This window comes from Crinia signifera, chromosome 4 (genome assembly GCF_055691185.1).
Source record: "Crinia signifera chromosome 4, ASM5569118v1, whole genome shotgun sequence".
Lineage (NCBI taxonomy): Eukaryota > Metazoa > Chordata > Amphibia > Anura > Myobatrachidae > Crinia > Crinia signifera.
Genome location: NC_139220.1, coordinates 292,997,681 through 293,011,939, shown reverse-complemented (window position 1 = coordinate 293,011,939; position 14,259 = coordinate 292,997,681). Strand labels below are relative to the sequence as shown.

Here is a 14,259-nt window from a genome sequence, read left to right as displayed (position 1 = left end):
TTGTATTATAATTTATTTTGGTACATTCCTGCCATGGTTTGTTTTTTTTGGTATTTTTATTTTTTTGTCATTGCATCACAGTGGCATTGACTGTGAAATTTATATAAATAAATTGCTTTACTTTACAACAATTGTGTGGTTTAATTAGTACATGTCGCATACACATGTGTATTGCTAGTATTAATATTCAGTCATGTCCATTGTTAGCAGGTTTAAAGTGTATCAGAAGTACAGCATATGTGGGTGATTAGTAAGGTTTCCTTGAAGCAGCAATGGTTTCAATTAAAGCACTGACAAGCGTCCTATTAGTGATTAATGAGTAAAGGAGTCGATTTTATTGGGTTCAGGTGTTAATGCTTGTAGTCATTAGGCGGTCCGTTCGCCTCCCGCAGGAACGAGTGGTGTCCGCAAAGCAATAGTGGCCTTTTGGACACCGCACATTTCTTCCCTTTTTGTTCGCGTGCATTCGGAGTGCTATCCGAATGTACGCCCCCCAACATAAGTGTACTCCCCCGTGTCCGCCCATGTTTCCGCCCCGTTTTGCCCACTTTGAAACTACGCCCATGTGTCATTCCGCATGACGCCCATAATACGCCCATATTTCCCGAATGATTGCGGTGACCAGTTTTGTACGGGATTTGCCCGAACAGGTACGGAGTCAAGGCGTGGCACATGCGCGTAGCGTTCTCCACGCATGCGCAGACGCCGTAAAGACGCGATCCGAAAGTATGCGGAAAAGTACGCATCAATCAGAATAAGGGCCTTGGAGAGCAAAATGCTCCGTCCAAGGCGAACAAAGCACAAATTCTCCACAAAACACGGAGAACTTTTCTCATTGAATACTGCCCTTAAAGAAAAGAATATGCTGGACTCACCCTAGTGGGCTTTTATAAAGTAACGTATGGAACAGAAGTTAGGTTTATACGCATAGGCGTGCGCACGGGGGGTGCCAGAGGTGCATAGGCACCTCCTAATGACAGGCACCCCCCGCCCCGCATGATTGAAGTCACCTCTCGACAGCAAAAGTGAGTTCGCGGCTCGGTGGGGCTGGCTGCTAACCAGTGCTGCGGCCGGCGGCCGCCACGGTTGGAACTACAGTTTCACGTAGGGGTCCGACAGACGTGCGGGCGCTGGGCGGGGTTGTACCTCCCCTCGGTCAGCAATAGCAACCGGCAGCCAATCGCGAGGCTGCCTGTTGCTGAATGGGAGGACGGGCCAGAAGTCACTGCTCAGGCACGAGTGATCTGAGCAGTGAGGAGCCTCATGTATGACCGTGCTGCCGGGAGCAGCAAATCCAAGCCAGCGCCACAGGTATAGTAAACTAATTTAAGGAGAGGGGGGAATGGAGTGGGAGGGGGGCAGAGAAATATCAGAACATATAATATAACAGAGCTACTAAGTTATCTATTGAAAAGGGGTGGGGGGCAAAATTTTAATATCAGATCCACAAGAAGGGAGTTGTTGAATAATAATAAAACTACAGAGAGGTGCCTGATAAATCAACAGTCTGAGCAGAATACAGCCTAGAATGCTGGGTCCTGGGAGGGAGCAGCATTTGGCTACTCTCTACCCTCCGCCATCCATCGCCATGGCCCTGTCTGGTGCCTGCGCTGAGCTGCTCACACTGGCACTGACGAATATTTGAAATATGGCGCCTGTCTGCCAGCCTGTCAGAGCTCAAGGATTGCCAGCCAAAGTAAGCAATTGGCTGCTAGAACGCAAGCTTTGATTGACTCAAGAGCCAGCTCCATATTTCAAATGTCCATTAGCACTGGTATGAGGTGCTCAGCAACACAGGAGCCCAAGGAGCACAGAGGGCTGGGACGGTGAGCTCTCTTCTCTCCTCTCCTGCACTAATATGTGAAATCTGTATGGGGCCCTACTGGGGAAATTATGTGTAAGGGTCATTACTGGAGGCATTATATGTAATGGGCATTATGTGTGTGGCATAGTGTGTAATGGTCATCACAGTATGTGGCATAATGTGTAATTGGCATCACAGTATGAGGTGTAATGTTTAATGGGCATCACGGTGTGAGGCATAATCTGTATTGGGCATGAGTATGAGGCGCAATGTGTAGTGAGCATCACAGTGCGTGGCAATGTGTAATGGGCATCAGTGTGTGGCATAATATGTAATGGGCATCACAGTGTGTGGCATAATGTGTAATGGGCATCATGGTGTGGGGCGTAATGTGTAATGGGCATCATGGTGAGTGGCACAATGTGTAATGGGCATCACAGTGTGAGGCATTATGGTGTAAATTTTTGGTGCGTGCCTTCGGCACGCACTGTACCTGTTGTTAATGTTTTACAAAAATTTGTCAAGCCCTGGCATATTGTGTAATGGGCATTATGGTGTGTGGCATTATGTGGAATGGGCATTATGTGTCATGGGCATTAGAGTGTGTGGCATTATGTGTAATGGGCATTACAGTGGAAATTTTTGCAGCACAGCTTTGGCGCACACTGTCTCTGTTTCTAATATGTGTGGGGCGGAGATGATTCATTCTGAATTGCATATACATAAATAAGTCACCTTCTATTTAGTTTGCATTGATGGACACGCCCATTAGGCTGTGATGGACATGCCCCTCCAATGGTGCACCCCCTAAGAAAATGGGCTGCGCACGCCTATGTTTATACGGTAACATATCTTCCAACAACGTGGCGGCTGCGAAGGGGGTGTGGCTTCATGGGAATGGTGCTCCCATAAGCCACGCCTCCCATTTTCATCAGTATAGAGGCATGCTCTAATGCTCTGTGAACTGTTGGCCATGCCTCCCATAAATTCACTGCTGCACGCAGAGCGGTATAAGGGAACTCCCAACTGCGGGACACTGCTGCAAAAACGGGACTGTCCGGCAAAAATTGGGGCATTTGGGAGGTGTGTGTTAATAATGATCTGAGTTTCAGATATAATATACCCAACATGCTAAAGGTCCTCAGTTCAAAACTGGGGACAGTTTCTTTTAGTATTACAATCAAAAGTGATGAATATTGTACTGTACAGTTGTGTCCTCATACACCTATCCTCAATAAATTATGTGTCAGAGGTATTAACAATTACATGTGTCTGCAAAATAGACACAGACATAATGGTCATCCCATTGTCATCATTAGCGTGCTCCCAACAGGTGACTTTTTTTTTTAAATATCACATGGTATCAGTGTGTCATAATATTTGGTAGCTTAGGTGCAGTGGCGTAACTACGCCCCGTCACCGCCCCACCAAGCACCCCTACCCCGCCGCCCATGCAAACCCCCCTCAATCCCCCACAGCCTTACCTATCGCGCTTGTCCCGGCGGCTCCGTTCTGCTGCTGAGGACCACTAGAAAATGGCCGCCCCATACAGCAGACAGTTTCAGAGAACTGTGTGCTATATGGGGGTGGCCATTTTGTGGTGGTCCTCAGCAGAAGAACGGAGCCGCCGGGAGCAGCGCGATAGGTAAGTCTGCGGGGATTGAGGGGGGGTTTAACTATAACACCGCAGCCCCCGGCGCCCCCACATGCACAGCGCCCCCCCGCGGTGGCGGGGGCTGCGGTGCTATAGTTACGCCGCTGCTTATGTGCATATACTATGCTACACACTGAGTTATATTAGTAATATTATATGCTATCAGTCAGTGGCATAGCAATAGCCAATGCAGACCAAGATTCCATGCAGTCTGCCCATCCGCATGGAATCTGCTGAAAATGTCCGCTGCCCAATCAGCTAGAGTTCCTATCATTACTGGCTTCCCAACTGCCCCATTACCTCCCACCACCTGGAACAGGATTTATTTTCCAGGACCCATTTTCATTGATCCGTTACCCAGGTATACTCGGCAATAACCAGGGTTATTGTAGCAGTGGAAAAAGAGGTATAACTGATAATTAGATTCTTGCTATCATTTCTCTATTGCAAATGATAGCATCTGATTGCAACATCACCGCTGTTTAAGAAAATGGGACCACACATCGCAACAGACATGCTGTCAATCACATGCAATTTGGACGCTGTGAATCGACCGAGTGTATGGGAGCCTTAAAGAGCACACTACAGGTATATCAGTATGGGCAGGATATACTAAAGGAGAAATGCAGCTGCATTTTCCATTTGTAGTAAGCCTTGGGATCTTGGGCTTCCTTAAGGAAGGCATTGGCAGTTTAGCTGCTATTACACTATATAAAGAAGCCTATGGGCTACTTTCAGCATATCTTCCTGAGTGGGACCAATCGGAACCCTATTACACCCGGCACCTCCATATTCACTACATTTCATTTCACTTGTGCAAAGGGACTCCTATGGGCAAACCCGTAAGTCCTTACTTAACACAGAACAGCTCTGTTAGGAAGAGCTGTCATTTGCGCATACCTCCCAACTGTCCCGCTTTTCACGGGAACGTCCCGTTTTTTGGGACATTCTCATATCCCGCTCGGGGTCCCCCCTGTCATCTGTGAATAGACACTGTGCATATTCCTGCAGCCAGAGGGGCTGGGCGAATAGCCAGCAGCAGTGGCGTAAATAATCTATGTAGCCCGGAGGCAAGATGAAAGCTGGTGCCCCCCATCCCCCCCGGAGAGACTGAGGAGGGATAAAAAAAATCAGGGAAAAAGAGAGCGAGGGGGGAGTCAGGGAAAGTGAGGAATTTAGAGGATAGTGCAGAAGAGTGTCAGGGTTAGAAGAGAGTGGGTTAGAGGAGAGGGTGCCTGGGTTTGAGAGAGAAAGACAATAGAGGGTTACAGAGATAAAGAATCATGGATAGAGAGACAGGTGGGTGAGAGAAGTGGTTAAATTAAGTGGGATAAAATAGGGTGTCAGGTATAGAGAGGGGGGCTAGATGGAAAGAGAGGGGTGAGAGAAAGGGAAGAAAGAAAGGCAGGGGTGAAAGATGGTATCAGTGGTAGAGAGAGAGGGGTGAGAGGTTGTGAGGAATATAGAAAGGGGGGTGGGGTCAGACTGAGGGAGAGGGGTACTTTCTGGTGTCAAGCACTGGTGGCAGGATCTCGGAGCAGGGCAGGCTGATGGGGAGCTACTGCTTCGCTACATATGCCCGGGGTGGCAGCGGGCACATTGCCTGGGTGGTGTGGCTCACAGTGGTGACTGTGATGGGGGAAGTTGTGAGACAGCCACTGGGTGTCTGGGCGGGGGGTGTGAGACTGATGCTGGGTGGGCTCTGACAAAAAAATAATACAAATAACAAAAATCAGAGCTTGAAGAACGTGCTGGTATGACATATTGTTGTATACTGGCACACTTCCAGCACTGAATACACTCCACAAATACACATACAGTATACAATCTCCTATACATGAACATCCCTAAACACATATACATGCTCCCGTACATGCACACCCCCTCCCATATAAACGTATATATGCTCCCTCCTGTACATGCACATACGTCCTATATGCATATATACACATACCCCTCCCCAATATACTGTATACTTACTATAGATACATATACCCCCAATATAGAGATATACAGTACAACATCCCATACATGTACATCCCCCCCACACATAAATAGACAGGTATGTACATTCCTCTGAATATACACATATCCCCCTCCCCCACAAAAAATATTTATAGATCCATTGTTCCATAATACCAGCCAGGGCGCCTCCATGGAGCTGTGCTCGGTGTCTGCATTATATACTGTAGGTGATTCACAGGGGGAGAGGAATATGTGGTCAGGTGAAGCTTCCAACTCCCCCACTACGGGACTTGTTGAAGTGACCGAGCGCCAAGGAGCCCTCTCCGCAGCTGCTTCCAGCAGGCTGGGTAAGCCAGTAAAACCATCGCCATCTCGAGCGCGACTGCAGCTGGTTTGCTTAGGAGTGGGACGGTACAGCAGCACCACCCTCATCTGGCGCTATACACAGATGCATACTAAGCGTATGTGTCGGGCCGGCCCTGGCGGCGAGTGACGGGGAGGCCCGGATACTTGCTCTGACTTGAGCCAGTGAAAAGTGCCCCTTCAGAGCGAATCGCCCGGCGGCGGGAGCCTCCGTTGTCTCCCGGAGTTCCGCCACTGGCCAGCAGCTCACGGAGCTACTGAGCATGCCCTAACAGCGGTGAAAATGGGGCATGGCCTCGCGGCTGCATCACAAGTATAGTCCCCCTTCCCGATAGGCCACGCCTCAAAATTTCTATGCACGCCTACCGGCAGTGTCCTGGTGCGGGGAGGGGGCAGTTGGGAGTCCCCCCAGCCTGACGGAATAGACGCACAGGACCAAATGCAATAGGGTGAGAGTTTCAGAAAGTGAGAGATTTTGGGAGAGTTTTCCAATTTGTTTTAAAGCGGCAATCATTTACACTGCAAAACCAGGTTGATTTTGCCATGCAATTGATTGCTGCTTAAAAAAAAATGGGAAAACTCTCCCAAAATCTCACACTTTCTGTAACTCTAACTCTATTATATTTGGCCCACAGTGTCTAGTCAGCGACACAGAGGGTGAAAAACGAGTGTCCCTCTTCTAAAGATAAAGAAGTTGGGAGGTATGTAAAAGTGCTATTTTTTTTCTGCCTTTTATTCTAAGCCAGGCATGTTTAAACTATGGCCCTTCAGATGTTGTGAAACTACAAGTCCCATCAAGCCTTGCACAGTTTTGCTATAAGAGAATGCTAAAACTATGGCAAGGCATGCTGGGATGTATAGTTTCATAACAGCTGGAGGGCCACAGTTTGAACATGCCTGACCTAAGCATACATATCCACGCCTCTCATGATTAGGCTACGCCCCCTAAAAAGTACTGGGGCCCGCAAAGGCTCTGTACTGCCCAGGTGGTAAGTGGTGGGATGTATAGGAAACCTGTTGATTTCCAGTAGTTGTGGAACTAAAAGTCCCAGCATGATCTGAAAACCAGGTGGGTGGACACAGGTAATTCAGGAACATCTTCATACCTCCCAACATGACCCATTCCAGGAGGGACACAATGCTCTGTTCCTGGACATCCCTGTTAATGTATGATTGTCATCACCTGTTTCACACAGGTTAATGGATAAGAAAAGTGTCTCACCACAGGTGATATTAATCATAAATTAAGATGAGGTCCAGGAATAGAGCATTCTGTCCCTCCTGGAGAGGGTCATGTTGTCAGGTATGCAACTTTAAAGCTACAGATACTAGAGATGTGCACCGGCCACTTTTCGGGTTTTGGGTTTTGGGTTCTGATTACCTTGAGGTTTTGGGTTCTAATGGGTTTTGGCAAAACACCTCCTAAGTGTTTTGTGTTTGGATTTTTTGGGTTTTGGGTTCTGATTTTTTGTTAAAAAAGCATAAAAACTGCTAAAATCGCAGAATTTGGGTGAGTTTTTTTGCTCCTACGCTATATTAACCTCAATGACATTAATTTCCACTCATTTCCAGTCTATTCTGAACACCTCACACCTTACAATATTGTTTTTAGGGCAAAAGGTTGCACCGAGGTAGCTGGATAACTATGATAAGCCACACAAGTGTGCGGCACAAACACTAGACTGATATGGCACACTTAGCATACCCTCTAGGCTGATACTGCACACCTAGAATTACCCCTGGACTGATATGGCACAGGTAGCATCACCCCTGGACTGATACGGCACATTTAGCATCACCCCTGGACTTATATGGCACACTTAGCATCCCCCCTAGTCTGATACGGCACACCTAGCATCACCCCTGGACTGATATGGCACACTTAGCATCACCCCTGGACTGATACGGCACACTTAGCATCACCCCTGGACTAATACAGCACACTTGGCAGCACCCCATGAATTATACGGCAGACTTGGCTCACCCCAGGAATTATTTGGCAGACTTGGCTCACCCCTGGACTGACATGGCACACTTAGCATCACCCCTGGACTAATACAGCACACTTGGCAGCACCCCATGAATTATTCGGCAGACTTGGCTCACCCCAGGAATTATTTGGCAGACTTGGCTCACCCCTGGACTGATATGGCACACTTAGCATCACCCCTGGACTGATACGGCACACTTAGCATCACCCCTGGACTAATACAGCACACTTGGCAGCACCCCATGAATTATACGGCAGACTTGGCTTACCCCAGGAATTATACGGCACAGATGGTGGCACCCTTGACCTGATACAGCACACATGGAATTATACGGCACAGATGGCGGCACCCCTGGACTGTTATGGCACACATGGCGGCAGGCATGGAATTATACGGCAGACAAATTCCTGCAGTAAAAATAAAAATTTGTATTCTTTTAATTATAAAAAAGAGCAGCACACCTTACTTAGCAACACCCCATGAACTATACAGCACTCTTGGCTCACCCCTGGACTACAGCGCATTTAACAGCCCTTGCAGGGGAAAAAAAAAAAAAACACCTTAATTTTATTTTCATTAAAAAAAGGGCAGCTCCCCTGGTCTGATATGGGACACATGGGGCACCCCTGGAATTATACGGCACACATGCGGGCACCCCAGGACTGATACAGGACACATGGGGGCACCCATGGAATTATATGGCACACATGCGGGCACCCCTGGACTGATACAGCACACATGTGTGCACCCCTGGACAAATACAGCACACATGTGGGCACCCCTGGATGGATACAGCACACATGCGGGCAAGCCTGGACTGATACGGGACACTGGGCAGAGCAGCTGGACTGATATGGCACACTTAACACCCCTTGCAGATTAAAAAAACAAACCTTTTTTTATTTCAATTAAAAAATGGGGGCAGCTCCCCTGGACTGATACGGGACACTGGGCAGCACAGCTGGACTAATTCGGGGCAGCCCTGTAGTAAAAAAAAAAAAATTCAGAGATCCCTTTAGATGTCCCCCACAGTGGTCCCATATAACACAGCCCCCTTTAGTAGTAGCCTTAGTAATGCCCCCTTAGTAGCTGTTACCTAAATATGTTTCCCCCTCAGTAGTTCCCCCTCAGTAGATGTACAACAGTTCCTGCACATGTAGCTCCCCCTTAGTAAATGTATCTTTTGTTAAGCAGCCCCCATAAATGTATAGCTTCTATTAGTTCCCCCCTTAGAATGTCCTCCACAATGTTATTAATTATTATTGTCCCCTTTCCCTGTGCGCAGAGACAGCATGGACACATCCGTGCTGTCTGACTCCTACATGCCGAATGAAAATTGCGCCGGAGCAGGATCTTATATAGATCCGAATCCGGCGCAGGGTGATGACGTTTCGCCCTCGTTTTGGACCCGGGAAGATGGCGGCGACCACCGAACTCCCTGGATCCGGCCTCGGATCAGGTAAGTCTGTGGGGGTTCGGATCTCTAGGATCCGAACCCGCTCATCTCTAACAGATACCCCACCATATCATACCTCCCAACACTCACGATTTCAGCGGGACAGTCCCGATTACCGGGTCCTGTCCCGCTGTCCCACCCGCGGCTGAAGGTGTCCCGCTGCGGGGGGTTCAGTTGGGAGCCCCCTATTTAACAGAATACACAGCGTCTATTTTCGGCCGAAAACGGGGAAGCGGCTCATTTGCATAAGCCGCGCGAGTGTCCCTATTTCTGCAGCTACAAAGTTGGGAGGTATGCCATATTGTAAGCATAGACAGTACCTGCGTAGAACATACATCTGGGTGATGCATTCGTTTCATCGTTATTTGATGCTATTATGTAATAATGAACAATTCATGTTTTGTTTTTTTCCTTATAGCGATCACTATCTCATATAGCAGAGTTTACAAATGATTCAGCCACAGCAAAGTAGAAAATCCTACCGTATAATATTACTTGTGTCCTTACACCTGCCGCCCCTGCTCACTTCTCCGTAGAACAGATGACCAATATATTAGAGTGCCTCGGATCAGTGTATTCCTGCAGTAGTCCATCAGTGATCCGCACACACACACATACACACACTGTCACTGTAACAGTCACAGCACCTCCCCGTTCACATGATCAGTAGGGATTTCTTCACTTCTCCAGAACTGCACATATACAAGCACATTATACGGGAAGATGAGTATGTGTATACTAGTGCTGGTCTGGCAGACTGCCTCTTACATATTTCTCTGCACCCAATGGGTGGGTCACTCCTCTATCTGACAGAGATACATCAGCCCAAGATTTTGGCACAGAGGCAACCACTTAGCAAAACAAAACACTGGGCAGGAAACTGCCTTCCGTTTATGAGGATAGTTACAAGAGAACCAATGTAACAGAACATACAGCCAAATGTAGACCTGCTCGCTAAGCAGGAAATTCATGCATCAAATACACAATGCCAGAGGCAGAACTCTGGGAGGCAATGGAGTCATCTGCCACCGGGCTCCTGCTCCCAAGGGGGCACCTCTCCTCCCCTGCAAGTTTAAATCAGTTAAATGAAAACCGTCAATATCTCTTTTGTAAGGGAGTTCTGAAATATGTGTTCTCTCTTTCTATCTCTCTACCCCTCTCTCTAAATATATATATAGAGCACATACATTTCAGAAAATATATATATAATGTAAAATGTAAGGTTGTGTGTGTGTGAGGGGGAGGGGGGCACCAATATTAATCTTGCCTCCGGGCAACTGGTACAAACTTACGCCACTGCACAATGCGCATGTGCCAAGATCTTTGTCTGAGCAAATGTGCAGCTGTACGATCAGTTTACAAACCCACTTTGTGGTGAGGGTGTTTTCCTGGGCATGGCTTTGGATACCTATGAATACGGGCGCACATAGGGGGTGTGCACAATAAATGCAGGGAGGAGTTTCGCAGACCTACACATACATTTGCAGAGCACCAAACAAAAAAAAAACACAGCTATAACACGGTATATTGATGATTTTAAACGTGTCAACCTGGTTCTAGGTGCAGTGTGAACGCTCCATAGTTAAAGTACAGGCTCAATAAAACCCAGTAATTTAAACTGTGCTAAGATAAGGATCCTATACGGTTCAAAGCCAATCCATTTGAAAGCCTCAGAACCGATATTCTGAACACATGACTGTGCCAAAGAAGGTTATAGGCTGTCTTCCTGCATGATGATACGATCCTGAATCAGAAAACCAGAGATACAGCATTGGAAGTAGCGGAGAAGCATTGCTGGCATAGTCCCACACTACAGAGCATACAGTTATAGCAACATGGACTGATGAGGAGTGGAGGGAGTTGCTTAGATGAGAGGGGAGGCAGACATTGCCAGGCAAATCACTGGCACTGTAAAGGATTCCATACAAGGGCATTACTACCAAAGGTGCAGGGGGTGCAGCTGCTATGTAGCCAAGAGCTGAAGGGGGCCCATCTCTACTGTCTAAGTAATATGTTTTACATACATTTATCAGTTGCTAAATAGGGGGCCCTTACAAACTTTGCAATGCATACCTCCCAACAATTGACCTGAAGAAATAGGGACCGCGCGAGCGCCCGAAAAGGGGGTGGGGCGTATGCAAATGAGGACGTGACTTATGCTAATTAGCCGCAACCTCATTTTCATACGAGAATAGACGCTGTGCGCATGCGCACAGCGTCTATACTACTAGATTGGGGGTCTCCCAACTGCCACCCCCCGCAGCGGGACAATGCCTGCCGCGGGTGGGACAGCAGGACAGGACCCGAAAATTGGGACTGTCCCTCTAAAATTGTGACAGTTGGGAGGTATGGCTATGGGACCCACAAATTTCTAGGTACGCCTCTTTCTCTAATATATAAAAAACAATTGAATTGGTAGAGTACATGAACATCAACAAACAGTTTTATTTTTTAGCTATAATAAAAAAATATATGAGCCATAAAAGTCCATTACAAATTACATTACACTGTTTTCTATGGGTGAATCGGGTTCAGTGTGAAAGGCACCAACCCGGTAATAACCCGGTAATAAACTGGCTCCACAATGGTGTTTAGCTTGCTCAGACCTATTTCAGAAACGTTTTCAAATAGCAGGTTACAGCAGGGTCTGCGATGTGAAAGCAGTATAAATGTATTACCTCACATAGAAGGGGTTATTCTGGTTCACTCATTCTGGCAAATTTCTTCTCAAATGGACAAAACCAGGGCCCTTATTCTGATCGGTGCGGCCGGATCCGAATATGCGGCCAGGACCGTGCGTGCGAAACCCCGCCTTACATACGAATCGGCAACTCCGTCTGTACGCGGTAAGAAGCTGGTCGAACGGACCGCAAGTGTATTTTTCATGGAATACGCCTCCTCCATCTCAGGGAACCTCCCCTATCATTCGATGGTCGCAGACCATCGAATGCAGGACCGAGTGGTCCACCAGCTCCCGCAACCTCAGACCACACGGACATTTTTCCGTGCAAAAGCAGGGATCTGGGCGGGCAGCTGACATCCGGCGATGTCATATGTCCGCCCCCTACACGTGCGTCACGACTGCATTACCATACGCACGCCCAGCGTTTGCATGGGAACGCCCATGAAACGAGGGGTGTATGCATATGGTAATGAGCCCAAATCGCCCTTCACGCCCCTCTCCACCCCCTGTTCGGAGTGTTCACATTTCATGCGGGATTTGGCCGTACGCCCCGCTCGCACATGCGCAGAGACGCCTCTGCACATGCGCAGACACAAAACATCGGCGGCACGAACGCACGCGGATATTACCGCACCAACCAGAATAAGGGCCCAGGTGCACTGCAGGTGGGGCTTATGTAACTTGTCCAGAGAGAGGGGGGGGGGGGGTAGGAGAGTGAATAAATCACTCAGTAGCGCTGGCTGGTTCCACCGGGGGATCAATTATCACATCCAATTCTCAATATTATAATCCAATCATTTGAGTATGGCTGCTGCCACTTTATCAGAGAGTTTGTGTTTCTCTGTAAAGCAAACAAGAACAAGGAGTGTGTGGAAATGATATATTCCCACTAGATGGCGCTGCCATCTAGTGGGAATATATCATTTCCGCACACTCCTTGTTCTTGTGCAGAGAGAGTTAGATTTGGGTGGGGTTTTACTTCAAAGTGATATCTATATTGCAGTGTAAAAATAAAACCAGTCAGTATTTTCACTGCACAGAAACAAAATAACTCACCCAAATCTAACTCTCTCTGCACATTTTACATCTGCCCCCCTGCAGTGCACATGCTTTTGTCCATCTAAGAAGGAATTTGCCAGAAGGAGTGAACCAAAATAACCCCCATAGTATCTTTTTATGATGTTTTATTATTTTGTTAATAATGTAAAAAAAAAATCCACATTTTTTATCTACATTTCCCTTGTTCCATAATAAATTGTTACTAATAAGCAATATTTAACATGATCAATGTTTAACAATTATGTCGCCCAAATCCATCCTAAACACAATGTGATCACTTAGTTGATCCTTTTTAGGATCCTTTTTAGGAAGACATGCATTGGCTCAATGTAGGCAATCAACAGGCCTTTCATTGAGCCAGGTTTGTAAATAGGGCAGATTTGCTAAGCTGCCCTATTTACAAATTCGTATTCGCCTGATGGTGTAGCCAGACGTATTCTGGCCAATACCAATTTGTATTTAGTGGCTATCTATACGGCCGCTAAGTACAAATATGAGTCGGCAGCCTCATATTTGCAACAATAGAAAAAGTAAATCAATAATTTTTAAAAATGGCCGGGGATTTCCCCACGGGCATAACCAGCCCCAGGCTCAAAGAGCCGGTCCTGGTTTTAAAAATTCAGGAAACAATTTAAATAGGGGTTCCTTGTATTTTTTTAAACCAGCACCAGGCCCAAAACGACTAGGAGTCCCCCAGCAGCAGGCCCAACCAGCAGGGGACACTTATTATATAAGGTCCCGCGGCCAAAGCATTACCCCCAGGGGCAGGGGTCCTCACTTCCCCATTGGGGGGACCCCAATGAAGGGGTCCCCCCTCCAGCATTTTCCTGCCCAGGTTGAAGCCTGGAGCTGTCCCCGGTGGCCCAGGGTGGTGGCCACCGGGCTGATAAATGTGTAAAAATAGAAATAAACTATTGGGTTCTGCTGTGGAACTATGAGTCCCAGCAAGACTGGGCCCCATACTGGGACATGGAGAACCACAAGTCCCAGCATGCCGCTTATTAATGGGCTTGCTGGTACTCTTAATTCCACAGTAGAACCAATAGTTAAATAAATACACACCAGAAAAATAAAACTTCATTACATTCAGAGCCTTCTCATACAGATACCTATCTTGAAACATATGTAGGTCTCCGTCCATCCGTCCGCTGTTCCTGAAGAAATCCAATTAGGGTACCTGTGGAAGGAAACCATACTTACGGGGGTCCTTCGGCATAGATCTGTATATCTGCCCATGTAGGCATCCATGGGCTTAGTAAAAAACAAATCAACCACCGTGACTCC

The 14,259-nt window shown here is 47.4% G+C and overlaps 1 protein-coding gene across 4 annotated transcripts in view; it reads right to left on the bottom strand.

Moving 5' to 3' along the window:
- LOC146072783 (uncharacterized) overlaps positions 1-9,990 on the bottom strand; it is a 163,352-nt gene extending 153,362 nt beyond the window's left edge. For 2 of the 4 annotated variants that reach the window (XM_083179977.1, XM_083179980.1), the window contains exons 1-2: positions 9,716-9,990; positions 8,046-8,184 (exon numbers count right to left, since the gene is read on the bottom strand). The gene's annotated coding sequence lies outside the window, so the exon portion shown is untranslated. Of the gene's footprint in view, positions 1-8,045; positions 8,185-8,670; positions 8,760-9,715 lie in introns of all 4 variants that reach the window. The other 2 variants (XM_083179979.1, XM_083179978.1) reach the window with 2 other exon arrangements.
- Between the last annotated feature and the right edge of the window lie 4,269 nt (positions 9,991-14,259).